We start from the raw sequence: 12,163 nt of genomic DNA, 5'->3' as shown, positions 1-12,163 counted from the left end.
TGTTTTATATACATGCTCACATACACATTTTTAATAGAGTCTGCTCAGTCTATATGTTTCTCTTCTGTATACGTTGCAGGACTCACAACTTGGTGTGAGGTAGCCAGTAGGTGTGTTTTTCTCTGAGAGAAGACTATTTCTCTCACTTTCAGCATTCTTTGGTTGTCTGGAGTTTTTTATTTAGGGTTGCGGATTTCTTATCTTGTCCACTTTGGCACATCTTTAGCTGTCCTCCTTCAGCTCATTTCAAGATAGTCATGTTGGTGCGAGTTTATGAATGCAGTTGCTAGAACTGCAATGGGACACAATTACATAGCAAACTCCTTCATCTTCTGCCACTTCCATTGTGTTCTCTAACTTTAGATACAGTTTTGTTTGTTTGTTTGTTTGTTTTTAAAGATATATCCACTGGAACTAGCCTCCAAAACTCTGTATTTTGATTGCATGGTTTTCTATAATGGTCTTGATGAAGGGTGAGGACTACACTTATCTGTGAATATAAGGACAAATATTTAGTGTGCAATTGTGGATTATGTTGGTTTAGTTAAATGGTTGTTGGACATTCTTCTCCAAGATTCTTGACTTCACTTCCTCTGGATAGCTGGGTAGGTTTTTCCAGTACCATGGATGGTTTACTTCTTGTTTGGTGAGTCTTAGGTTCAATTAAAGAGTTGTTGCTTACCCAGCAAGGTATGTGCACTGTTAATGTACCCGAAGGGTTAGCATACCATGCTGGTCATTGTCATGGTTCATAGGTATAATAACTGAGTGGGACAGTTGGCTGCTTGCCATGGTATAAGTAGACTCGATGAAAGCTAGTTCGTAGCGAGAAGTCATTCAGGTCACTTCCAACTCAGGGTCCTTGGGGCCCTAGGTCTGAAATTCGTGTGGTATCTTCAGCAATAGGACTTACGCCTCACTTCTTGTCTCTAGCCTCTAGCATTTATACAACAGTTCGCATAAACACCAAGAGCACTTGCTGAGAATGTTGATGCATACTTTCACTCTTTCCAAAGTCTATTCCTTATCCTAGCCACGCATGTCTGGAAAGAAATTAAGGTAACTAGACTTTGAAATTGCCTTCAAAAAAATCAAACATTATTCCTGTTTTGACTCTTTCCACCTGACTCAACAGTTTCTCTGGGTGAATTCACATGGATATCTCAGAAATCTCAAGAACATCTTGTCTTCTGTATAATGCAATACTGTTTTGCATGACTTTGTCATGTGTTTTATTAGTCATGAGTTCAAAAATTAATCTAGATTCACAACATAATCATTGAGAGAAAAATGTTTTTAGAATTTTGTGCAATACTTAATATACTAGGCTTCCAATATCATTTTACCATTGTCCTGCCTTTCTTCTGTTTTATTATCTCCAAGTGAAACTGTCCATATGGGCTGTCTTTTTTATGCATGTGCAAATGAATTTTATTTCAAGGACTCACGCTCCTCTTTTTCTGTTACACCCGAATCTTCACGTAGCAGCCATATAGCTTTAATACTAACTTATATTCCAGAGAAATGCCTTCTCTATTGAATAATCATGAAAAAGTACCCTTGCTTTGAGGAAAGCAAAACATTTATTTCAACTCTGCTCTGGTCAAAATCTTTCTGGAGATATTTTGAGTCTCCTAAAAAATGATCTTATTTACCTCACTGATGCAAGCCTGAATTTTTGGAAGGCATATTTATTATTAGGCTGGGTAAAGATCACTGTGGACCTAGACATATAACACAATCATTTTTTCCCTTTCTCTTCTTTAAGCATGTCACCCTTCTACGGTTAAATCATTTTATAAGCCCATACCTTATGGTTAAACTTAGGTGACGATGTTTAAACACCATCTGTTTTGTTCTTGTTTATCTCAGTTCTCACATTATCTGCCTGCCTTAGATTAAAAAAAAAAAAAACCAGATTTCCATTTCTTTGTATTTGCCATTTCTTCCAACCCTATGTAAATGAAGATGAATGTGGACAGCCATATCATCTAAACAGAGATAACTATGGAGAAAAAAGGTGTGTGGTCTAAGAAATAAAAGTTCAGCCTGTTCTTGACATAAATGTCAAGATGAGCTAAGTGTTGCCCTTGCGACAGATAATTAGGGAAAACTGTCAGGCCTTCAGCTTAATCCTCTGTACATCTGCTCAAAGTCAGCTCTAGAAACTCTGGGATCTAGGGAGACAATCTTTTGTAATTAGCCAAGGCCACAATAATCCATAAAAACATCTGATCAAATTGATTTCCAGTCCATCAGGTGATGTCTGTCAACCATAAGCCTGCAGACCGTCCCAGAGCTGTGACTCGTGTGTGTGAACCTCCGAGGTCATTTAGAGGTTCCTTTGCCTTGTAAATATAAAATCATTTCACTTTTTGACAGCTTCTTCTTCCTGTAGGGCAGAAGGGGAGAGGGGAGTTAAGGAACAAACAGAATGTCGGAGGCATTTACTGACAGTTACATCAAGGAGGCAGAATCCACAGAAAGTTTTATATGATCCATGTTCTGCAGGGTGCGGGCACCGCTAAGAGGAGTTTCTGAAAGCAGAAACTTTCATTGTCTCTGCTTCTCAGATATAGACCTCTGTTTTGTCTATGGTGTGGATATTAGATGGTGTTTTGTTTCATCACATCTACAAATTAATTTCCATCTCTGTCTTTTACCTCCAACTTTCTTCAAACTATAGTTTCTAGGTAACCAAATACAGATGCTCAAATTGTCTTTCTCAATTTTAACATGTAAAAATGAATCACTTCACTCGGTTGTGTATACACTCTCATGTCTCAGTGTCCATGTTAATGTCTGCCTTAAAGTTTAACCAAGTACGATGTTCTCTTCGCTTAACTTGAGTAATCCTCAGGGTTAAATATAGTCCCCTTACCAGTGTAATCTTCATTTACTTCCGAATTCCAGATGTAACTCTTCTGTGGTCGTAAATCTTGTTGGTCAGCTTACTCGTGTTGAGACATGTGTGGTACAGTACTGTGGCATATTCCTGGCTATGCCATTGAAAGAGCAGCTTGAGAGGTTGTTGAACTTAATGAGTGATTCTTTTGGAAGCTGAGAAGATGAACATACAGGAGCATGAAAAGTATAATTGCTTATTAGGTTTAAGACACATAGATATATGTTAGATACTGACTTTTCATAGTGAGGCAGACAGAGGGGATCATTTTATAGCTTTCATACTATTTGGTTTGGTTGTATGTACACTTCCCTCCCTAAATAATGTACTCGGCAGCCTAATTCCTTTACCTACTATTCTGTGCACATAATTTAGCAATTTCTTCCTCTTTCAGATCCTCTCCTTTATCAGGCTACACATACACCCCTGTCTGAATAAATAAATGCCTTTGCCTCTAACAACAAAGATGTTTAGAAAATTTCTATCTCTATATATTTCCAATGTATCTGGATGTAAAGGTGTTAAGAGGGTCAGTTTAGCCTGGACTACTTTTGGGTTCATGAGCACTAAGATAAAACTGTGTCCTTCACGTGAATGTTTTAAAGAGATCTTGTAGTTTTCACTTTATGTCTACGAATAACTAAACATGCATAAAATGAAAAGCATGCATTATGGGAAAGGAGATGTGCAATATGACATCATACTGATATATGACTAAATCTTTCAGTCAATACAGAGAGCAGTCCTCATTATAACCATTAGGAATTAGCTCCTCCTTCCTCGAGACACTACAAAAAAGAGAGCTGAGGCTGTAGCTGAGTTCCTACAGCAATTTCACTCATATTGCCTGCTGTCAATCTTAATAGTATATTCCTCTGTAATCGGTCCTTTTACTACTTTTGCAAACCTGTCTGATCTCTGCCTTTTTCAGTTCTTTGGAAAAGAGGTTAAAGACCTAGAAACATCAGACCTAGACCTTGACTCATGGTAACAATATTGTTCTTATATAAAATGTGCCCTTTTCATTTAAATCCCACTGTTTTGTGGTATTTTGCGTTAAAAGGTAATTAAATGTCAATTTGGACTGATTGACTTCAAAATACTCTCCCTGATGGCTAGCTTATATAGAGAAAGATGTAGCTTTGTTGGCTGCTGGCACTAAAAAAGCTTTCAACAGTCCTATCGAGGTGTATACACCACAAATTACCATAATAACCAGCTTTCCTATATATGCCCATTGGCGCAATGGTGACCCAAATGTTATTGGAATGACCAACAGCTTTCTAATTAGACCTAAGGCCTGTTTCACCAGAGGGAACTCAGACCTAGCTAGTATCATGATCTTGGCCAAGAACCTGGGGCTGGGAGATTATAGGCCCAAACTCTTATTTTGCTAAACAACACACTATCAAACTGCCTTCTAAATATTTATCCCTGTACTGATAGACCAATGTAACTTACATTTCATCGCAGAAGCTTCTTTATCTAACAAATGGCAGCAAATACAGAGATATTTCAACATATGGAAGTGTAGAAAATAGATCTATTATGTTCATCTGTAAATGAGACATTTTTTAATGATACACCCTCACTAAAAAGACTTTTTTAAAAACTTTTCTTGACTTTCGTTACTGCTATGCATCACAATAGGTTGTAGAGAACCCTCACTGTACTGGTGGAAATACACTGCACTCTGCGTATGAACTGATTTTAGTGGGGTATCAAAAGAATGAGAAGATGAAAAGCGGGAAGAAGTAGATGAGAAATCATGGAAAAGGTAGAGGAAAGTAGCTGAAGGAAGTAGAAGGAGGTGGAGAATGTTAGGGATGGGTGGGACCTAAATAAGTCAGGCATTCACTTAGAGAGTTGTGAAGAACACTATTAACAAATAAGAGGGAAATGAGAACACAGCTCTAAGAAGGAGACTAGAGAACAGACTTCTATTGGAGAAGGATAAATGTAATCCGTATTCAGGCTGCGGCTCTGCACCGTTAGCTGTTATTCACGTTTTCAGTGAGAAATGCTAGGGGAAACACAAAAAATCAAAATGTATGCAGTTTGCTTGACTGATCATTTTATACAGAGCTGGGGCTGTATAAGCTCTGGTTCATGTATAGCGTGATACACTTAGATACTTTCACACACACACACATACAAGGACAGACACACACAGACACACGTGCACACACACACATGCACAAACACACAGACATACACACAAACACACACAGACAGACACACAGACACACACACACACGCACACACACAGACATACACACAGACACACAGACACACACACACACAGACAAACATACATGCATGCGCGCACGCGCGTGCACATATACTTTCAATTAGAACAAAAGGAAAGCTGCTTTGAAGATACTTCAATTTTTTTCTACCCATTCCAAGCTGGATAATGAAAGTTTAAATAACTGTGACCAACTTTCCCTTGAGAATGACCATTTTCCTGGGGTTATGTTAGCACAAGATCAACTTACAGTTTTCTTAGATGTGTTTCCCTGCTCAGCTGGCAAAGGACTCAGAGACCAAGGCAGTTTTGGATCAAGGGTTCCAAGTACAGTTCTAACTGACAATGGTCAGTCATGATTTTACGGGCACGCAGAATGCAAGCATTACAGAGCCACAGAGTCTTTACAAGAGAACTGATTGGGTCAGCTAGTATGTGGTATCAACTGAGAGATTGAAGTGGAGAGACAGAAAGAAACCATGCCTAGCTCGATGGACTTGGATTTTTAAAATTACTTATTTTTATTTCTCTTTGTCCCTCCCTCCCTTCTTTTTCTCTCTCTCTGCCTCTCTCTCTCTCTCTCTCTCTCTCTCTCTCTCTCTCTCTGTGTGTGTGTGTATGTGTGTGTAAGTGTATATGTGGCCCATAATAGACTAGCCTTGAATACTCTGGAGTTATAGTTAATAACTGATTTTGAACCATCTTACATGGTTTCTGAAAACGTACCTTGTCTTCTCTGCTAAAACAAAAATTTCCCCTAGCCAGTGAATTATCTGTCCAATCCTGAGTTAGAAATTTTGAAGGCCATCATGTCCTTAGAATGAAGATTGCATCTTCTTGGGGGAAAGTCAGTATTAATGTTTCACTGATTATAAACATTTGTTTCTTGGAACTGGTTAAATTCATCTCATAAATAATAACAGTGGTTATAGTAGCCTGCACAAACAAGTAAAGATTTTCAAAACTATGATTGGCTTGTTAGGTAACAAATGAGAGCGGTTAAGGCATGTGCTATGTGAGAGAGGCAACGTGAACTTACGTAGAGAAGCTTCCTTATAGAGTGGTAGTGGTAGTGGTAGGATGATGCTATACTATTGGACCAATAGCTGCTCTTTTTCATTAGTTGAATGCATTATCACAAGCTTTGTACTGTTTCCTTTATAAACTGCCTTCAGCAATGCTTACCTGTTAATGTTTTCCGGGAGTATCATAGTATGTATTCCAGATACCTACTGTATCCTGACAGTAAATAGTTCTAGCTTGTTGAATTTCCTATTGTTTCTTTTTTATTATCTATGGCATATAGTAAGCCTGAAAGATATTGTAACCATTCTTTTGCAGAATGAGAAATTAGATTGTGTATGAGAGCCTATATATTTTATTTATTATTTTTGATTAAGGCATTCTAATATTATTTAGTAAATGTTCCCTCCAGTTAATGCCTGTGGATTTACTAAATTTTAAGGGACCAGAAAATTTTAACAAGTAAATCTTACTGTTTTATACAGTAAATTTGTCTGACTGGGAATGTTCAGAAGTTGAACATACAGTTGGCAAGGTTCTCAAGCTAAAACTTTGGCCTGAAAAAATGTGTACCTGAATGTTAACAAGTACACAAAAGCAATTTAGTTTAAGGTGATCTAAAAGGAAGGCTAGATACAAGTTTTCATTTGATCCTTAGTGTTTGTAAGGGCTCTCTGACTTACCTCAACTGCCATTAAGTGAGGGCAAATTACCTCAAAATAATTTATTTACAGGTAAAATTAGTTGTAGCTTGCTTTGTATCCTAGCTTGCTTTGGCTTTGGTCAGCACTGATGAAATGAATGTGAACGGCTATTCTAGGCCTGGGTTGATCTCAACCCATACTCCCAGACTGCCTAGGTCACTACAGTCCTTTACCTAGGGCTACTCTACTTGTTTCCAGAATACTGGATTAAAAGTTTACTAGGCTAATTTTCATACATCTGTGGTTATTTTTTTTCTTTTGCTCATGCACACATTTTAGTATGAATGTGTTGCTTTCTAAAAAGTGCATGATATTTAGAAATAAATTTCAAAAAAGTTATAAAAAGGAATACTGATTGTAGGTGAGGGGATTTACCGATACACAAAATACATTGTGCATTTGGCAGTTGGAAAGGGCACTTCTCAGGCCAGAGGAAGGCAGGTATGGCTTAAAAGAGGTGTGCTTCAGTGTCAAATTTAGGAGGGGGATAGAATGGGATGTATTATGTTGATTGTCAACTGGATTGTATTAAGAAGGACCTAGGAGACTAGTAAAACAATTACTGCTTGAACCTCATAACTTTCATTTATTCCTTGAGTCTCATGAATTTACTTTCGTCTCTACAGGAATATTTAATTTTGGAGGAAATGGCCATTGGCTATCTTTGCTATTTCTTAGAACAGATGAGCTTCAAATTTCAATATGGATAATTCTGACTGGCTAATTTGCTCATGGTTTGAATGTATAATCTAAAAGCATACTCTTATCCATTTGTTAAAGTTGATTGGACTTTACCCATGTGAAATGGAAATTTTTGGTTTCTTTGGAGACTCAGTTGTGTCCTGTAATCTTTTTCTGGAAACTATCTTATGAGAGGATATTTTTTGCTAAAGCAGATCCATGGCACAAAGTTTAGCTGAGAACAGACATGTAGTATTTTTCTGGAGGTGGCTTGGAAAAAGAGCTTGTGATGTTTTATTACTGTGGATGCCTGAGAGAACATGTAATATTTGGAAAGGATATAAATATATCTTCATGGATAGTGGATGATGTTGGATGGTATTGGTATTCTTTGCCATTCTCTACTGGTCATCATTGGGCTTTGCAGATGCTGGACTTCACTATCGATGCTTGGCGGTATTGGTACACCTTACTGTTCTTTGTTGGTCATCATTTATTTTGACTTCATAGAGAGAAACACACCAAAATATTTCTGGTGGTGTTCTGGTGGCCTCCTGCCACTTCTGTGGATCCTGGTCAATTGGCAGAGCCTTGCAGTTTCTTCTGGATTGACTTGCTGTTGCCAATCCATCAATGGTGTTTGCTAATCCTGATGGTTTTTGATTTGTGAATGGTGTTGCAAATAAATCAAGCTGCTGCTGCTAATTTGTATAAACAGAACTAAGGAAATCCTGACAATGAAGATTGGATTTGCTCCAAAGAAATATTTCCAACCTGGTCCACATTCTCTTTTTCTTTGTTAGGCTTTCCTTTCTACTACCTCTGGTGTGGGGTGGGCTACAAGTGATGTTATTGCATTTAGGAACCCTTAATAAAAGTAGATTTTGAAAAATGTAAGCCTATAGCCATGCAATTATTAAAAGAATTCTCATCTTATTTTATAATAGACCCTTTTACAATTAATTCATTATATTTCTCAAACTATAAATTTCTATAATTTGCCTTCTGAAATATCTCCCTTGGGAAGTATATTCAAGGATCAGCATTGAGAACAAAATTTTTCCTTAATTCAATCATTTCCTATATTCTTATATCTCTTTATACCAAATCATGCCAGCAAAATCGTATGTCCATATGCTATTTTCTTCCACTTGGAGAGGTTTAATGAAAGAAGAAGAGGAGAGGAGAGGAAAGGCCAGTCATGGGCATGTGGAGGGAAGGGAGTGGGGATGGGTAGAGCAGGGACAAGGAAGATAAGGGATGGGGAAGAGGACAAGAGCCGAGAAGAACAAAGAGCCCATACGCTATTCTTGTCAACCTCTGATACATACACACTTCTGTACTATTTTATATAAATTATAAACAAGAACATTTGACATGTAACCACTCAAACCAATTTGGCTCTTATTCAAATAAATAAGTTAATTTTACATATTGGTAGCTATTTATATCATGTTTGAAAAGCTGCACTGATCTAACATCAGTCTGTCAACTTAATTTGTGGTTTGTTAAAGTCTGTATAAATGTACAAACTTCACATAGGATTTAGGAATGTTAATTTCTGACTTGGGATATTTCTCATATTAAGAGAGACAGAAACCATATTTTCTTATGAAATAAATCTTGTACACTATACTGGGTTGTGGACATACTGTCTAACTATTTTGTTGTTCAGAGTGTTCCTATCTGTCCACATAAAAGACTGTAGGGATATATCTTTGGAACCTGCTTAAGACAGCTAAGTGGACAGAATGATTTCTACTCATAACTTCTGAAATGTGAGCATTAACTATAGAATTCTGTTTCTTGGCCTTTGATTCTCTGACACATTCACTTCACGGGAGAGTATTAGTTTTTAACTTTGTTATTTCTTAATATAAAATATCTGGCCTTGAGTATTACAATCTCTAATATATTCTGGGGGAAGACATAAATGTAGGCATATATATACACACAAATTCATAGATTCCCTTCATAACTGTGTCCATTCTTGTTGTTTTACATCCATTTTTCCTGTATAATGATTTCTTTTGGATGCAAGGCTCCAAGAGCAAGGTGTGAAACACAGGATTTCCTCATGGTATTTTTTTCTCAACAGTAGCTCTCTTGGAAATTATTTATGTTATTTGTTCTAAGTTCTTTTCTACTAAAATTCTTTGGAAGTCTTTGCTCTTTGGCATTAGGGTCTTTATCATCGATTCAGCGAAAAAAATAGATTTACAGTTCAACAGACAGTGTGGTACATCCACACAAGCTACATAATTTTTTGAGTTTCCACATTTGTAAATACCTACAGAACCCATACTGTTAAATAAAGTTAAAGAAATTTCAGGCTTTTTATCATATCCCTCCACAACTGCCTTCCTTTGTACTCCAGTTCCAAAAGATCAGTAACTAGTTTGCTGAATATGAAGATTTGTTTTTATATTCTATATTTTATAAGAACTTAATAATGTGCTTTAAGTTTGCTTTAAGTTTCTAGTTTGCTTTACTCAGCACAGAAAATTTTAATTTATCCATATCATTTTATAAATATACCTAGTTAAATTATTTTTATTGTGGAGCATGAGTCCATTGTATGCACATAAAATTTATTCATATTTTCATCACTGATAGACCTGTATGTGGTCTCTAGCTTGGTCCTAATATAAACAAATCTGCTATGAGCAATTATGCACACATCTTTGCAATACCGTACAGTTTTGTGATTTATAAGGAAACTATTCAGATTGGAATATCTGGGTTACAGAACAGGTGTTAGTTTACATTGTTAAGAAAATACTGTTTTTTTTTCTAAAAGTTTATGCTGTTTTATGTCATATGAGCCCTGCATGTGAGTTCCAGTTTCTCTATGTTTAGGCTAAAAATATTAAGAATGAAGGAGAAGGAAAAGGAACTGAGGAGTAGAATAAGGGACGATGAATGAAGAAATGATGGAAAGGAGGAAGAAGAAATGGAGGGTGGAGCTGAAGCACAAGGAAGAATGGAAGGAAAGAGAAAGGGAGAAAGAAAGGAAAGGAGGGAAGGGAAAGGCAAGAGAAAAGTAATAAGTTACTTTCTGCGGATGACTTCCCTCCACCATCTGTCCAAGACTGGAGCTTTCTGTCATCTAACACAGGGCTTCTCTGATTGACAGTTACAGTCACTGCTGAGAATGGGGCTGTTATTGTCTTCACTACTTGCAAGGGTCTTGGATTGGATGATGATTGGTGATCTTAGAAAGAGTGAGAACTGACACTTTCTTTGACGTTCACCTGGCCTTTCAGAATTGTTCCTTCCCTATGATCTTGGTTAAATTCAATGTTAGAACTTTGTAAGACGACTTCCAAACAAGCAGAACGCCTGATTTTGATATCAGGGAGAGTAAAAGGAACACAAATCCATTTCTTATTATTTTGAAATCCCACAGATATTCAATATTTCTCAAGAGTGAAGAGGAACCTCCTTTAGAATCAGAGGTACACCAGGAACCAGGCTTTCTTGTGTATGTAGAAATCCACAAGCTTTATTAAAATCCCCAAAGCTAATAGAAAGTCAGGTTCCTTTTTATGAAGCGACTTCTCCTTGGGTCACATACATGGACTCCACTCTTCTCTCTATAATTTGCTATTGTATAAATTCCCAGTTCAAATTTCACTTGAACTCAAAAGCTTCAGAGATTTTGAAAGATTTCAGTTTTCTTCTTTTGTGATTTTCATAAAGGGATTTGGAGTAAATTCTATTCTATTGTCAAGGACAATTTTGAATTTTAAAATATAGTAATTTTTGCTATTTTTCCAGCTTTCTTTTTTCATCATGTAACCCATACATTCTCCATTCTCAGTATCTGTCTATGTCTCAGTTTCTCTTTCTCTTCTCTCTGCCCCTCTCTCTCCAGAATCGGGACTCAGCACAGCCCACTAACCAGACTTAAATGTGGTCTACATTCTGTCTCAGTTTATGATTTTGTTTGGAGTTTGCTTTCTCTCAGACCATATGATTTCTCTTTAAAATATGTGGATTTGCAAGAAAGCCGAGGATTTAATAGGCATGCTTATAACAACAACTCATCTTTAAAGCAGCACAATACACAGTACCATAAGGTTCAAATTTAGTTAACAAGCAAACAGACATTGTCCTACTTTGAAGATTTATTCATTTTAATTAAAAATACATTTCCTTGAGGACTTATTTTTGGTAACTCATGCTATTGTAACAGCTTTGCTCTGTCTTCTTACCAAACCGAACCTGAATTCTCCATAACTTCCTCCTCTGGTTCCAGAATTATGTGGAATCCCTCACAGAGATGATATGCGTCAGGGCTGAGAGATAGCAAAGAAGCAGTAGCCTGGTTCCATTACCATGGAAAGGCTTTACTCATAACCAGAAATGTTTAATCTTACAATGTTTTATTATTTGCCCAGTTTTACCCTGAGGCAGTAGCCAGGTTCACATAAGGTCATCTTTCCTCATTTTCCATTTCATATTTAGGTTCATGAGTTAGGCTGTTGGCATTTTCACCATACAACATATTTTAGACATTGATTCACAGGTGGAAGTCAGATATGAACTCATCTCTCTTTGTTCCAAGCATCTCAGGTCTTCTATCCCTTTGTTCATTCT

The sequence above is a fragment of the Rattus norvegicus genome, chromosome 18 (genome assembly GCF_021556685.1).
Source record: "Rattus norvegicus strain SHRSP/BbbUtx chromosome 18, alternate assembly SHRSP_T2T, whole genome shotgun sequence".
Lineage (NCBI taxonomy): Eukaryota > Metazoa > Chordata > Mammalia > Rodentia > Muridae > Rattus > Rattus norvegicus.
Note: the sequence above shows the minus strand (reverse complement) of the source record.